The following is a 14,434-nucleotide window of genomic DNA, read 5'->3' on the forward strand; positions in this document are numbered from 1 at the left end:
GGGGAGGGGGGGGGGGCAGTGGGAGAGGAGGGGGGCAGTGGGAGAGGAGGGGGGCAGTGGGAGAGGAGGGGGGCAGTGGGAGAGGAGGGGGGCAGTGGGAGAGGAGGGGGGCAGTGGGAGAGGAGGGGGGCAGTGGGAGAGGAGGGGGGGGGAGTGGGAGAGGAGGGGGGGGGAGTGGGAGAGGAGGGGGGGGAGTGGGAGAGGAGGGGGGGGAGTGGGAGAGGAGGGGGGGAGTGGGAGAGGAGGGGGGGGAGTGGGAGAGGAGGGGGGGGGGAGTGGGAGAGGAGGGGGGGGGAGTGGGAGAGGAGGGGGGAGTGGGAGAGGAGTGGGAGAGGAGAGGGGGGGGTGAGTGAGAGAGGAGGGGGGGTAATCTGAAATAAAAGACAAACAACAATGGATGGAAATTCTCTAAAAGTCGATCAGCATCTGTGGGGATTCGGGAGAGGGTGGAAACTGACGTTTTAGGGACGGCCGCCTTCCATCAGTGACCCCCGGCCGGGTTGGGGTGAAGCTGGTGTGGTTGACAGGGAGACCCCGCTGCTGAGGGACATGGGGATGTGCCTGGCGCGCACGCGCACAGCCGTTAACGGCCGTTTAACTGCCGCCGCCCGACCAACAACAACAACCCAACCAGCGCTGGAGGAGCGCCTGCTGCTCTGGCTGCCCCTCATTGCCACTTTTCTTTCGCTGCTCTCTTTTTGGCTCCTCTGGGATCAAAAACGCAACTCACCACGTTGGCCAGCCATCTGCCCTCGCCAGTACCTGTACCTGCAGCATATTTCCTTTTTGAGACAGGTGCCAGCATGGGCCTGACCCTCAGAAACATGACGACAATTTATCAGAGACGCTGCACATATATTTTCCAACTTTTCCTCACCTGGTTTATGGGATGAGTGCTTTCACAAGTCGCCCTGATGCAGATAGGAAGTCAGGGTGGCGCTTGGAATTTATACTCCAAGCAACATTCATGACTTCCATGCCTCATTTTCACATACTTTGTTTGTCACCTGAGCCCCAGGTGATTGTAACCTGCTTTCCTCTTTGAGATTTAACCTGAGGATCATCACACCTCAGGCCAGCGCCCGCATGAATAACCTCAGGCCAGCGCCCGCATGAATAACCTCAGCCGGTACAGGAATTGGACCCACGCTTTTGGCCTCGCGCTGCATCGCCAACCATCTGCCCAGCCAACTGAGCTAAACTGGCCCCCATTTTCACATGGTACTGAGCATAAGGCCGTCTTGTTGCGATGTGACAAGAAAAAAGGTACCAATATTGTTTTCTCAATTTCTCTCAACAAACGTTGCTTGGAAAATTGTGTGGCGAATAAAGGCAGAAAATGTTGGAAATGCTCAACAGGTCAGGCAACCTATGTGGAGAGAGACAGACGACCAGATTTTCGCTCCTGGGTCAAATGCAGAGGTTGGAGAATTCCTGGCGTCTACCCCCCTTCCCCCTTCAAACCCCCAACCCTTCCTTCACAATCTCCCTTTTCAACACCTTCACACCCTCCCCCTCCCACCAGTGCAAACCATGCATGTGACTAATGATGCACTCTCTGTGTCTCAGGAAAAGCTCTCCAGGCTAAATCTCTGGCTTTTCAAGCAGGCCAGCAGCACGGTTCGATTCCCATACCAGCCTCCCCGGACAGGCGCCGGAATGTGGCGTCTAGGGGCTTTTCACAGTAACTTCATTGAAGCCTACTCGTGACAATAAGCGATTTTTATTTCATTTTCATAACCGTTGGGAATTGCCATAGACTGGTGGTGGCGTTTGGACATAAGAATCTTCACCACCTTGGAGGAGCGGTCCCTGGAGGTGACAGGGGTGGCCGAGGACAGGGCGGTCACCAACGTGGAGACTGGCGGATGCCACAGAGGTGAGGAACCACCAGGCTGCACCTGGAGGATCTGTCAAATGTAGTTGTTATTGCCTTACTGACTGACCCATCCCTCCCACTAACTACATGTCCATTCTCCCGCAGGTCCTCCAGCCGACGGTGCCAGCCCATTCGGGACGGCACCCTCTCCCATCCTCCCAGGAGGCGACCTCGGAAATGGGCTCCAGGAATGCCACCATAATAGTTGCTGCACAGCTGTCATCCCCAGCCTCCACCAACACCGATACAAACACCTCAGTGGGAAATGTTAGTGGACAGGCTTCTGGGGCACAACCTAGTGAGCACCAAACTGCTGCTGATGTACATAAGGTGGAGGCAGGAACTCCCAGGCGAGACAGGTGTTGGAGGGCTGCTGGATCTCAGGACCAAACCGGGTCCCGGCATGATGCTGAGCCTGTGGAACAGGGTTACCTGGAGCTGATGGAAATATTAGGGTGTACCTGGGGCATTCAGTGGGAGATGTCAGCAACACTCCAGCAGGTCCCTAGCCGCTTGGAGGAGTCCCAGAGGCTACGGGTGCAGGAGATGTTGCTGGCAAAGCGTGACACTGAGGCCAACTAAGGGTAGCAAGCACAGTGGAGAGCTTGCTGTTCAACGTCGGCACCATTATTGAAGGTGTCCAAGGCATCGTTCAGTCGGTGACGGCCATAGTTAAGGGTCTTGACAGAATGCCCGCCTTGCTGGGGGATATGGCCCAGTGTCAGGCTGACCTTGATGAGGTTCTGCGGGACATGTCCCGCTCTCAGATGGGCATGGCTGAGACGCTGCAGAGCTTGTCCCAGTCGCAGGTGGGCATTGCCGAGGCGCTGCAGAGCATTTCCCAGTCACTGAGGAGCATCGCCAAGGGCGCGACACAATGGTGCGGATCATGGGAAACCGCCAGGGCTGGCAGAGTCAGATGATGTAAGGGCAGCCAGGACTTGAACTAGCTGCCCGTCCGTCCCAAGGTGAACCCCAGGGGCCTATGTGCACTGAGCGGGATGAGGGGGCGCTGAGTGACAACCCAGACCCGTCCCATAGAGTGGGGATGGTGGACACCAGTTCCCCCGAATTCCACCCCTCTGATGAGGCCGCGTCCCACAGCCAGCACATGGGACAGGGCGGCATGGCTGTGCATGTGACGCCGGCAGGTGAGCCAGGGCCCTCTGGCCTCAGAGCCCCCCAAAGGACCCCACCAGGGGCATCGAAGGGCCACTGGACGAAGTAAGCCGCTGGCTGACTCCACCTCAGATATGCATCCTGACTACACACCTAGATGTAGTGTCCTAGGCACAACCACCTTCAGCTGCTTCATCAATGACCTGCCTTCCATCATAAGGTCAGAAGTGATTATTTTTGCAGATGACTGCACAATGTTTAGCACCATTCACGACTCCTTAGATAATGAAGCAGTCCATGTCCAAATGCAGCAAGATCTGGCCAATATTCAGGCTTGGCCTGACAAGTGTTATGGGCCAGGGTTGAGGGAACCCCAAAGTGTATCATGGAGTTCACCTGACCCACAAATTTTAACAGATTGTGGTATGGGGAGCACACGGCCCGCTGTACAAGGGTGGTACTTCAGAAATGGAAAAGTTATTTTTTAAAGCAAAACAATGTTTATTCTATGAACTCAAGTTAACCTTTTTAAAACATACAGTGAAATCTTAGCAACCATTAATTCACATACAACCCCCAAAGAATACAACACTAAGTAATCCTTAAGCTGTCCTTTTTACATCCATAAGACTTTAAAAAAAACTTTTAACAGAAACACATCAGGTTAAAATCACTACTGAGAGCAGTTATTAGTTTTAAATCACCAAAGGATCGATTTACAGTGTTTAGATTACAGAGAGAGAGACTAATACCCCTTCTGGCTGTGACTGCAGCTAACCAGCTCTGAAAACAAAACTAAAACACTCCCTGCAGCAAACAGCCTAAAATGAAAATAAAAAGCTGACAGACAGCCCAGCTCTACCCACACTCTGACATCACTGATAAACACTCATTTCTTAAAGGTACATTTCTTAAACACCCATTTCATAAAGGTGCACTCACATGATAAGTGGCAAGTTACATTTGCACCACACAAGTGGCGATGACCATCTCTTACAAGGGAGGATCTAATAATAATCTTTATTAGTGTCACAAGTAAGCTTACATTAACTCTGCAATGAAATTACTGTGAAAATCCCCTAGTCACCACACTACAGTGTGTGTTCGGGTCCACTGAGGGAGATTTCTGAATGTCCAATTCACTTAAGCATGTCTTTCGGGCCTAACCTCGTTCCTTCCATCCCGGCTGGGGTTACGACTCATGTAATCTGCAGTAAAAGTCCCTGAACGTCCCTTTCACCTCCGGTGGATCCAAGATTGTATTCCCCTTGTGGTGAATATAACATGGTAAATTCACACTGTATATTTGTAAGCGCAGTAGCATTACCCGACCACTAGGGGGAGTAGCTCTGGGAGTGCTCAGGAGCTTGTACAGGGCTCCACCCTTGGCTCTGCCCACGACTCCTCCCCCTAGTGCTGCTGTATAAATACCCTTGTCCAGAATCAGCCTGCAGTTCACAGAGAGTTCATCAACGGGTAACAGGCTGGCTCTGAAGTAAGTTGATTAAAGCCTAGATTCATATCGGTAACACGTGTCTGGTGAATTGATGGTTCCATCAGTTTAATCAACTTAAGAACAGTCAAGATCGATCATGGAATCGGCCCTCAAGACTGGACGCCTGGAACTCGACCCGCAGGATGCAGAGGCAAAAGAAATCTTCTCCCACTGGATGGGGTGCTTTAAGGCCTACCTGGCAGAAGCCAGCACAGCCGAAACGACAGAGGAACAGAAGCTAAGTCTACTGCACGCGAGGGTGAGCCACCGAATCTCTACGCAACATTGGTTTTTTTTTCAAAAGTGGGCAGCACGGTAGCATGGTGGTTAGCATAAATGCTTCACAGCTCCAGGGTCCCAGGTTCGGTTCCCGGCTGGGTCACTGTCTGTGCGGAGTCTGCACGTCCTCCCCGTGTGTGCGTGGGTTTCCTCCGGGTGCTCCGGTTTCCTCCCACAGTCCAAAGATGTGCGGGTTAGGTGGATTGGCCATGCTAAATTGCCCGTAGTGTCCTAAAAAAGTAAGGTTGGGGGGGGGGGGGGGGTTGTTGGGTTACGGGTATAGGGTGGATACATGGGTTTAAGTAGGGTGATCATTGCTCGGCACAACATCGAGGGCTGAAGGGCCTGTTCTGTGCTGTACTGTTCTATGTTCTAACTAAACTCGGCCGGTTCATATACTGCAGCGCTAGCAGTACGCGATAAGATATATGTAAGGCCTATTAACGAAGTTTACGCACGCCATGTGTTCACGACTCGCCGCCAGCGGCCTACAGAATCACTCGCCGAATTTTTAAGGGAACTCAATAATTTGTCAAATGACTGTAATTATCAAGCGGTTACCGCAGCTGAACACAGAGAACTTGCTGTACACGATGTTTTTGTAGAAGGCCTCAGGTCTAATTATGTGCGCCAACGGCTGCTGGAAAAGGGGGCCCAAGATTTAGAAACGACTGTGGAAGCTGCGACCACAATGGAGGTCTCCTGCCGCAGCCTTAACGCGTTCCCCGCAGACTCCGCAAGCCAATCATGGGCCCCCGACCAGCGACTCCCCCAAGCCTGTGCTACACGGCCGCCCAGCCACCATGCTGCCCCAGCCAGCCACTACGCTGCTCCAGCCAGCCACTATGCTGCTCCAGCCTGCCATTTCTGCGGCCAGAACCAGCACCCTCGGCAGCACTGCCCGGCCCGCAACGCGACCTGCAGCAGCTGCGGGCGGAAAGGCCACTACGCAAGAGCCGCCGACTACCCGCAACTCAGCGCAGTCACTCTGGACCAATCACGCCCGAAGCATCTGCGAAATTCGATGGCAGAGGTCCAAGTCAATGGGTACAAAACGCTTCATACATCCAGACCTGGTAAGACGCTGTTCGCTCCCCGTTTTCCCCGCGCGGCAAACTATGTCGCTCGCTTCGGGCTCCCATTCAGTCCAGATACAGGGACGCACCGCCGCAACACACAATCCGAGGCGCTAGCTACTCAAAATTCAAACTCTACGGAGTCCTGGGCCCAGACCCGGACCGTATGCGCCCCCTCTTAGAACTCCCCCTCCCCCATTGCCCCAAGGCCCTCAAACAGTGCTTGGGCTTCTTCTCCTACTACGCCCAGTGGGTCCCTCAATATGCGGACAAAGCCCGCCCACTCTTTAGGGCCACACGATTTCCCCTGTCAGCCGAGGCACGCCAGGCCTTCGACGGCATCAAGGAGGACATCGCCAAAGCGGTCATGCAGGCGGTGGATGAATCTACTCCATTCCAGGTTGAGAGCGACGCCTCAGAGGTAGCTCTTGCAGCCACATTAAATCAGGCAGGGAGACCAGTCGCATTTTTCTCCCGTACCCTCTCCGCTTCAGAACTCCGACACTCCTCAGTCGAGAAAGAAGCACAAGCCATTTTGGAGGCTATTTGTTACTGGAGGCACTACCTCGCAGGTAGGAGGTTCACCCTCATCACCGACCAAAGATCGGTTGCCTTCATGTTTGACAACTCGCAAAGGGGCAAAATTAAAAACGACAAAATTCTGAGGTGGAGGATCGAACTCTCCACCTACAATTACGATATTAAGTATCGACCCGGGAAGCTCAACGAGCCTCCGGATGCCCTATCCCGCGGGACATGCGCCAGCGCGCAGATTGACCGATTGAAAGTCATCCACAATGACCTCTGCCACCCGGGGGTCACCCGGCTCGCCCACTACATCAGAGCCCAAAACCTGCCTTTCTCCAACGAGGAGGTAAAAGCGGTCACCAGGGACTGCCCGATCTGTGCAGAGTGTAAATCGCACTTCTATAGACCAGACAGGGCCCACCTGGTCAAGGCTTCTAGGCCCTTTGAACACCTCGCGATTGATTTCAAAGAGCCACTCCCCTCAACTAACAAGAACGTTTACTTTCTAAACGTCATAGATGAGTTCTCCCGTTTCCCATTTGCTATCCCGTGCCCCGACATGACCTCCCACACAGTCATTAGGGCCCTGCATAGCATCTTCACCCTGTTTGGTTTCCCCAGCTACGTACACAGCGACCGGGGTTCGTCCTTCATGAGCGACGAGCTGTGTCAGTACCTGCTCGACAAGGGCATTGCCTCGAGCAGGACTACCAGCTACAACCCCAGGGGGAACGGGCAGGTGGAGAGGGAGAACGCGACAGTCTGGAAGACCGTCCTACTGACCCTCCGGTCTAGAAAGCTCCAAGTCTCCCAGTGACAGGAAGTCCTCCCAGACGCACTCCACGCTATTAGGTCCCTTTTGTGCACAGCGACCAATCAGACCCCTCACGAGAGGCTCTTCATTTTTTCCAGGGGCACTACCACGGTGGTCTCACTTCCGGCATGGCTGAGGACGCCGGGCCCCGTACTCCTGAGGAAACACGTCAGGGCGCACAAAACCGACCCCCTTGTTGAGAAGGTGCGCCTGCTCCACTCCAACCCCCAGTACGCATTCGTCAAGTTCCCTGACGGCCGTCAGGACACTGTATCCCTCCGGGATCTGGCACCCGCCGGATCCAGCGCCCCCTCAACCCCCACAGAAGGACCCCTCACCCTACACCCCAAGCTGCCGCCCCCTCGCACTCCCAAGCCCACGAGCTCGCTCCACCAGTTCCGCGCACCCACGCCGGCCAGCCCCCAGTCCCCGGTTGAACCAGGAGAATATGAAGCTCGGATTCAGCCCTCCCTGGAGTCCGGCATCATACCCCAGCACACCACACCCATCCAGCCACCGCAAGAGGCTGCAACCCCGGTGCTCCGCTGATCACAGCGGACAGTTCGACCACCGGACAGACTGACTTTGTAAACCACCACCCCCACCGGACTTGATTTTTTTGCAGGGGGTGAATGTGGTGAATATAACATAGTAAATTCACACTGTATATTTGTAAGCACAGTAGCGTTACCCGACCACTAGGGGGAGTAGCTCTGAGAATGCTCAGGAGCTTGTACAGGACTCCACCCTTGGCTCCGCCCATGACTCCTCCCCCTAGTGCTGCTGTATAAATACCCTTGTCCAGAGTCAGCCTGCAGTTCACAGAGAGTTCATCAACGGGTAACAGGCTGGCTCTGAAGTTGATTAAAGCCTAGATTCATATCGGAAACACGTGTCTGGTGAATTGATGGTTCCATCACCCCCGTCTATCCTTTACTTCCACAATCTCCCTTGCCGCCTCCCTCTTCCTCAGCTGGTGTGCTAACATCCTACTAGCATTCTCCCCATATTCGTACACCGCCTCTCTCGCTTTTCTCAACTGCCCCACCGTATTCCCTGGAGATAGCAACCCAAACCTGCAGTTCTGCCGCTCTTTCAACAACCCTGCCTCCGGGGCCTCCGAATACCTCCTGTTCACCTGGAGAATCTCCTCCACTAACCTATCCATCTCTGCCCACTCTGCCGTCTCCCTGTGTGCCTGTATCGATATAAACTCCCCTTTCACCACTGCCTTCAATGCCTCCTGTAACATAGCTGCCGAAACCTTGCCCGTATCTTTTATCTCCACATACCTCCGAATGATCTTGTGTGCTCGCACACCTCTTCCTCCGCTAACAACCCCCTACATCTAACCTCCAATGCAGGCGCTGCCCCCCCCCCCCTTACTCACCCTCAAGTCTACCCGCCCACCACCCCGCCAGCAACATCCTATCCATAATAAAGAAGTCAATTCGGAAGTACACTTTGTGTACAGGGGAGAATAATGAGACTCTTTCGCTCTTGGCTGCCCAAACCTCCACGGATCAACCCTCCCATGTGTTCCATAAACCCCTTTAGCTCCTTCGCTGCCCGCTACACCCGCCCTGTCCTTGGATCTATAATCGTATCCAGCCCTGGATCTATAACCGTATTAATCAGCCGATGTCAGTTCAGAGCAGGGATCTACCCCAATACCTCATGAATTTTACATCGGAGCATAAATGTTCACCAGTACCATCGGCATCCCCTCCAGCTTCTCACTCACCATAACATCTATCCCCCCCCCCCCCCCCCCCCCGAGTCCGCCATTATACTTCCACTTCAAACGTGTTAGCCAATAATTTGTGAATCACATGCTAGGTGTAAGTAAGGATCACTGCATGGAGCAATTTCAGTAGGCCTTAAAATCAACTGTTTCATGTAGTGAGTGCAAGTGCAGTCCTGGGAAAGTTGACATCGTTTCATATACTTGACGTGGGTTGCTGGTATCTGGTATATGTGGCCTACCTTATCGAGAGAGATTGTAACCTTATTCAGTTACTTGCTTTAAACTGGTTATTAAAACTTCATATAAGATAGGTCAAAGAGTCTCATGTTGTGCCAAACGTTATTCTTCTGAAATTTGCTTATCAGTCCCTTGAGTGAGCAAAATATGCAAACATGACCCCCAAGCGAAAAGGAGGGGCACACCTGTTCTATGTAAACTGGTTTACAGTGTTTTGGTGGAGAGGCAGGGTTTCCTATCTCAGGACCTCAATGACAGTTGTCCCAGCCCCTCCATCATAGAATCATAGAATCCTTACAGAAGGAAGCCATTTGGCCTATCAAGTCTGCACAAACCCTTTGAAAACCGTGCTACCTAGGCCCAATCCCCTGCCCTATCGCAGTATCCCCACCCAACCTTTGCACATTTAGGGGCAATTTAGCCTGGCCAGCCCACCTAACCTGCACGTCTTTGTACTGTGGGAGTCAACCAGAACACCTGGAGGAAACCCACACAAACATGGGTAGAATGTACAAACTCCACACAGACAAGTCACCCGAGGTCAGAATTGAACCTAGGTCCATGGCGCTGTGACCACTGTGCCACCGTGCTGTCCATCGTAGAAATAACACTCACCTTGGGTCTCTGTCGCAAATCAGTCTTGAGGCGTGGGCTGCGTGTTCCAGGTTCGTCCATTATTGTGTAGATATGGTCAGGAGGATTCTGTCAATTCATTCATCGAAATAAAGTTTAATTGTCTCTTTAAGTAGCAAAGTAACTGTTTGTAGAAATGCCTTTGTGCACTGTTGCTTCCTGTAGTGTCAATGCCATGTGACCATTGTGGTCACCTTGGGTGAAACAAAGGCTTGGTGCAGAAGCCATTTTAATGAGAATAAAGTAACTAAAGTCGCCATTGTCCCAGATAACCATAGGCTGCTTTCCCCTTTGATGGGTAGAACTGACTGGCGGTGATTTAACCTGACGATCACCACAGCTCAACCGAGAGGCAACGTGAGAAGGCGGGCCTTCATGAATAGCCTCAACCGGCATGGGAGCAAGAGTACAATTGATGAAGGCCAAAATGCAACACACAAAAAAGGTATTTTTTTCTTCTTTCTGTTTCACCATACATAGCCCAGTATGTGGGAAAAGAAAGCATTAAAGAACATAAGAACTAGGAGCAGAAGGAGGTCATCTGGCCCCTTGAGCCTGCTCTGCCATTCAATAAGATCATGGCTGATGTCTTTGTGGACTCGGCTCCACTTACCTACCTGCTCACCGTAACCCTTAATTCTTTATTGTACAAAAATCTATCTATCTTTGCCTTGAAAATATTCAACAAGGTAACCTCAACTGCTTCACTGGGCAGGGAATATCACAGATTCTCAACCCTTTAAGAGAAGACATTCCTCCTCAACTCAGTCCGAAATCTGCTCCCCCTTATTTTGAGGCTGTGCCCCCTAGTTCTATTTTCACTCGCCAGTGGAAACAACCTCTCTGCTTCTATCTTATCTATTCCCTTCATAATTTTACATGTTTCTGTAAGATTCCCCCTCATTCTTCTAAATTCCAATGAGTATAGTCCCAGTCTACTCAGTCTCTCCTCAGAAGCCAATCCTCTCAATTCCGGAATCAACCCATTGAATCTACTCTGCACCCTACCCAGTGCCAGTACATCCTTTCTAGATAACAGTGAAGTTAGGAACTTTAGTATTATAGCAAATAAAATAGGAAGGATAATTGTAAAGAGAAAGGAAACAAAGGATGCTGAAATGAAGAAGTTCGAGGCAATGAGGTACAAATACTGGAAAACTGGAGCAGTCAGCAGAAAATAACTAATTTATTTCGACGAGGAATTGCAAACATGAACAGACAAAAAACCTCGAGTAAGGAATGTCAAAATGCAGATACATAAATGCAATTTTATAAAATGATATTGACCATTTTGTGAAATGGATTATACAATTAATGCACTTCTACTAAAGTATCAGCATTGAGCTATATATTCAGTGGTTAAGCTCAATTAAAATTTAGATTCACATTTAGATCAGGTAAAACATTGATCAAGTATAATTCCTGATAAAACTGTTTTAATATATAGAAAAAATGCCTAGTTTACTCAAACTCATGGGAAGAAATGAAAACCCACTCTGTTCATCATTCCTCTCACATTGCATTTCTCATCATGTTCTATTAATCCTTCTGAAGTTTAATGTACACTTGAGAATTTCACAGCCAAATTTGCATCTTGCTGGCCCTGTTTAATCACTATTGTCATCAGTATATTTCTACAAAAACAATGACTTGCATTTATTTAGCTCCTTAATCATGGTAAAATATACAAAGATACTTCACCCTTGCTAAGATGAGGCTTTATGACACTTTAGCAGGAAGTTATAAGGAGCTTCTTAAAGGAAGAGAGAGAGGTGGAGAAGATAAGCAAGAGAACTTCAGAACTGAGGGCCTGGGGAACTGAAGGCACAACCACCAATGATTGAATTGATTAAAATTGGACAGAACAAACTACATAGAGAAGAGTGAGACCATGGAAGCATTTGAAAATAAGGATGAGAAATTTAAAATTGAGGTACGGATAGCGGTAATAATTGAACAGGATGCAGAATTTTGGACGAGTTGGAAGGCTGGTTAGGAAATCATTGTAATAGTTAAATCTAGAAGTAACCAAGGCATGGAAAACAGTTTCTGTTGCCACTGAGCTGAGGGAGGAAGAATCAGGCAGTGCCAAGAAGTTGAAAGCAGATAGTCTTGGTGATAGTGTAGATATGTTATCAGAAGCCTTTGGGTCAGGTCCAACACCAAGGTTGCAAATGATCTGCCTCAGCCTCACGGCAGTGGTTAGGAAGGTGGATGGAGACAGTGTTTAGGTTACTGAGTTTGTAACAGGGATTGAAGACAATGGCTTTCATATTCCCAATATTTAGTTAGTGGAAATTTCTACTCAAGTCACAGAACCATCCTGTCTTGGAACTATTTCACATTTGCTTCATCGGTGCTGCTTATAAAGCTGGAACTCCCTACATAACAGCACCATGGATGTTGCTACTACACACTGACTGCTGCACTTCAAGAAGATGGCTCAGCACCATCTTCTCAAGGGCAATTAGAGGCTGGCAACAAATTTTGTCCTCACTAGTGACACCACATTCCCTGAACAAACGTAAAGCGAAAATTAGTACTTGCTATTGGATAAGAGTGAGCGAAGTAAGATAGTGACAGATTTGAGAGAAGTGGTAGTGAGGTGAAGATGTATGTCATCAACATACATGTGGATCTTGATGTGTTTTCTAATGATGTCGCCAAGGTGCAGCATGTGCGTGAGAAGCCAAAGGGGGCCAAAGATAGATCTGTGCAAAGTGCCAGAGGCAACGTTGCAGGAGTCAGAAGAGAAGTCATTTCAGGCGATTCTCTGGATAAGGATTAATAAATTGTTATTGGTACCTTGAGAACAAAAATGAATGCAAGTGGATCCATTAGGTTGACCGTCAACCTTTTTCTGAGCAATATTTTCCTTGTGGAAACCATCTTTCTGCCTATGCTACTATAGCTACTCCTGGACCAAATCCCTGTATTTTCTTATAAGGGATCTTTTTCAGGATGGCAGCCGGTGACTAGTGGTATGCCTCAGGAGTCGGTGCTGGGACCATAACTTTTCACGATATACATTAATGACCTGGAAGAAGGAACTGAAGGCACTGTTGCTAAGTTTGTGGATGATACAAAGATCTGTAGAGGGGCAGGTGGTATTGAGGAAGCAGGCTGCAGAAGGACTTGAACAGGTTAGGAGAGTGGGCACAGAAGTGGCAGATGGAATACAATGTAGAAAAGTGTAAGATTATGCACTGTGGAAGGAGAAATGCAGGCATAGACTATTTTCTAAATGGGGAGATGCTTCGGAAAGCAGAAGCACAAAGCGACTTGGGAGTCCTTTTTCACGATTCTCTAAAGGTTAATGTGCAGGTTCAGTAGGCAGTTAGGAAGGCAAATGCAATGTTAGCATTCACGTCGAGAGTGCTAGAATACAAGACCAGGGATGTACTTCTGAAGCTATATAAGGCTCTGGTCAGACGCCATTTGGAGCATTGTGAGCAGTTTAGGGCCTCGTATCTAAGGAAGGATGTGCTGGCCTTGGAAAGGTCCCAGAGGAGGTTCACAAGAAAGATCCCAGCAATGAAGAGCTTGTCGTCTGAGGAACGGTTAAGGACTCTGGGTCTGTACTCGTTGGAATTTAGAAGGATGAGGGGAGATCTTATTGAAACCTACAAGATACTGCGAGGCCTGGATAGAGTGGACATGGAGAGGATGTTTCCACTTGTAGGAAAAACTAGAAGCAGTGGACACAATCTCAGACTAAAGGGATGATCCTTTAAAACAGAGATGGGGAGGAATTCCTTCAGCCAGAGGGTGATGAATCTGTGAAACTCTTTGCCGCAGTAGGCTGTGGAGGCCAAATCACTGAGTGTCTATAGACAGAGATAGATAGGTTTTTGATCAATAAGGGGATCAGGGGTTGTGGGGGGAAGGCAGGACAATGGGGATGAGAAAAATATCAGCCATGATTGAATGGTGGGACAGACTCGATGGGACGAGTGGCCTAATTCTGCTCCTATGTATTATGGTCTTATGAGAAACATAAACCCACATATGCAACATCTACTATATAATCTTCATCAAATTGGACAGTGCTTCAAAATAAGCAAACTCTTCAAACATTATTTACTTTCATGATATCCATGTTGACTGTCCTAGTTAATCCATAAATTTCTAAATGCTAGCTGAATATAATTAAGCGTTTAATTTATAATCCTGTGCCTTCTTGAATAGATAATCTTATATTACCAAATGCAGCTTGCGATACATCACATTAATCGGTGAATGGAGCTGCATAAAATCATAATCTGCAACCTCATTATACTTTTAATATGCCATTCTTGTTTGAAAGCTCAACCCATTTATCTTTGAGTTGTGTGGGCAAGACACTGATAAACCTACCTCTTTTGGTCACCTGTCTTAATATATCCTTCTTCCATTTAGTGTCAGTTTTATAGGTTTTAAGCACATGTCAAGTGTCATATGGTATGTTAATGCATTAAAGGTGTTATTTAAATACAAGAGTTGTTTTGTTCCACATCACCTCTACTAACTGAGCCAGTAAAGGTAGCATGTCACAATTTTAGTCTGAGCTGAGATGGTTCATCTTTCAAAAAAAGCATTACAATTGTCTTCAGGAAGGAAGAGAACTTCAACCAAGCTGCTTTCTGCT

At 49.3% G+C, this 14,434-nt stretch overlaps 1 protein-coding gene across 2 annotated transcripts in view; it reads right to left on the reverse strand.

The window, feature by feature from the left end:
- Window positions 1-930, reverse strand: part of LOC119977736 (inosine-uridine preferring nucleoside hydrolase-like) — a 35,800-nt gene extending 34,870 nt beyond the window's left edge. Inside the window, exon 1 of one of the 2 annotated variants that reach the window (XM_038818938.1) lies at window positions 878-930. The gene's annotated coding sequence lies outside the window, so the exon portion shown is untranslated. Of the gene's footprint in view, window positions 1-458; window positions 540-877 lie in introns of those variants that run through there. The other variant, XM_038818937.1, reaches the window with a different exon arrangement.
- Window positions 931-14,434: the final 13,504 nt, after the last annotated feature.

Source organism: Scyliorhinus canicula, chromosome 14, assembly GCF_902713615.1.
Source record: "Scyliorhinus canicula chromosome 14, sScyCan1.1, whole genome shotgun sequence".
NCBI classification, from domain to species: Eukaryota; Metazoa; Chordata; class Chondrichthyes; order Carcharhiniformes; family Scyliorhinidae; genus Scyliorhinus; species Scyliorhinus canicula.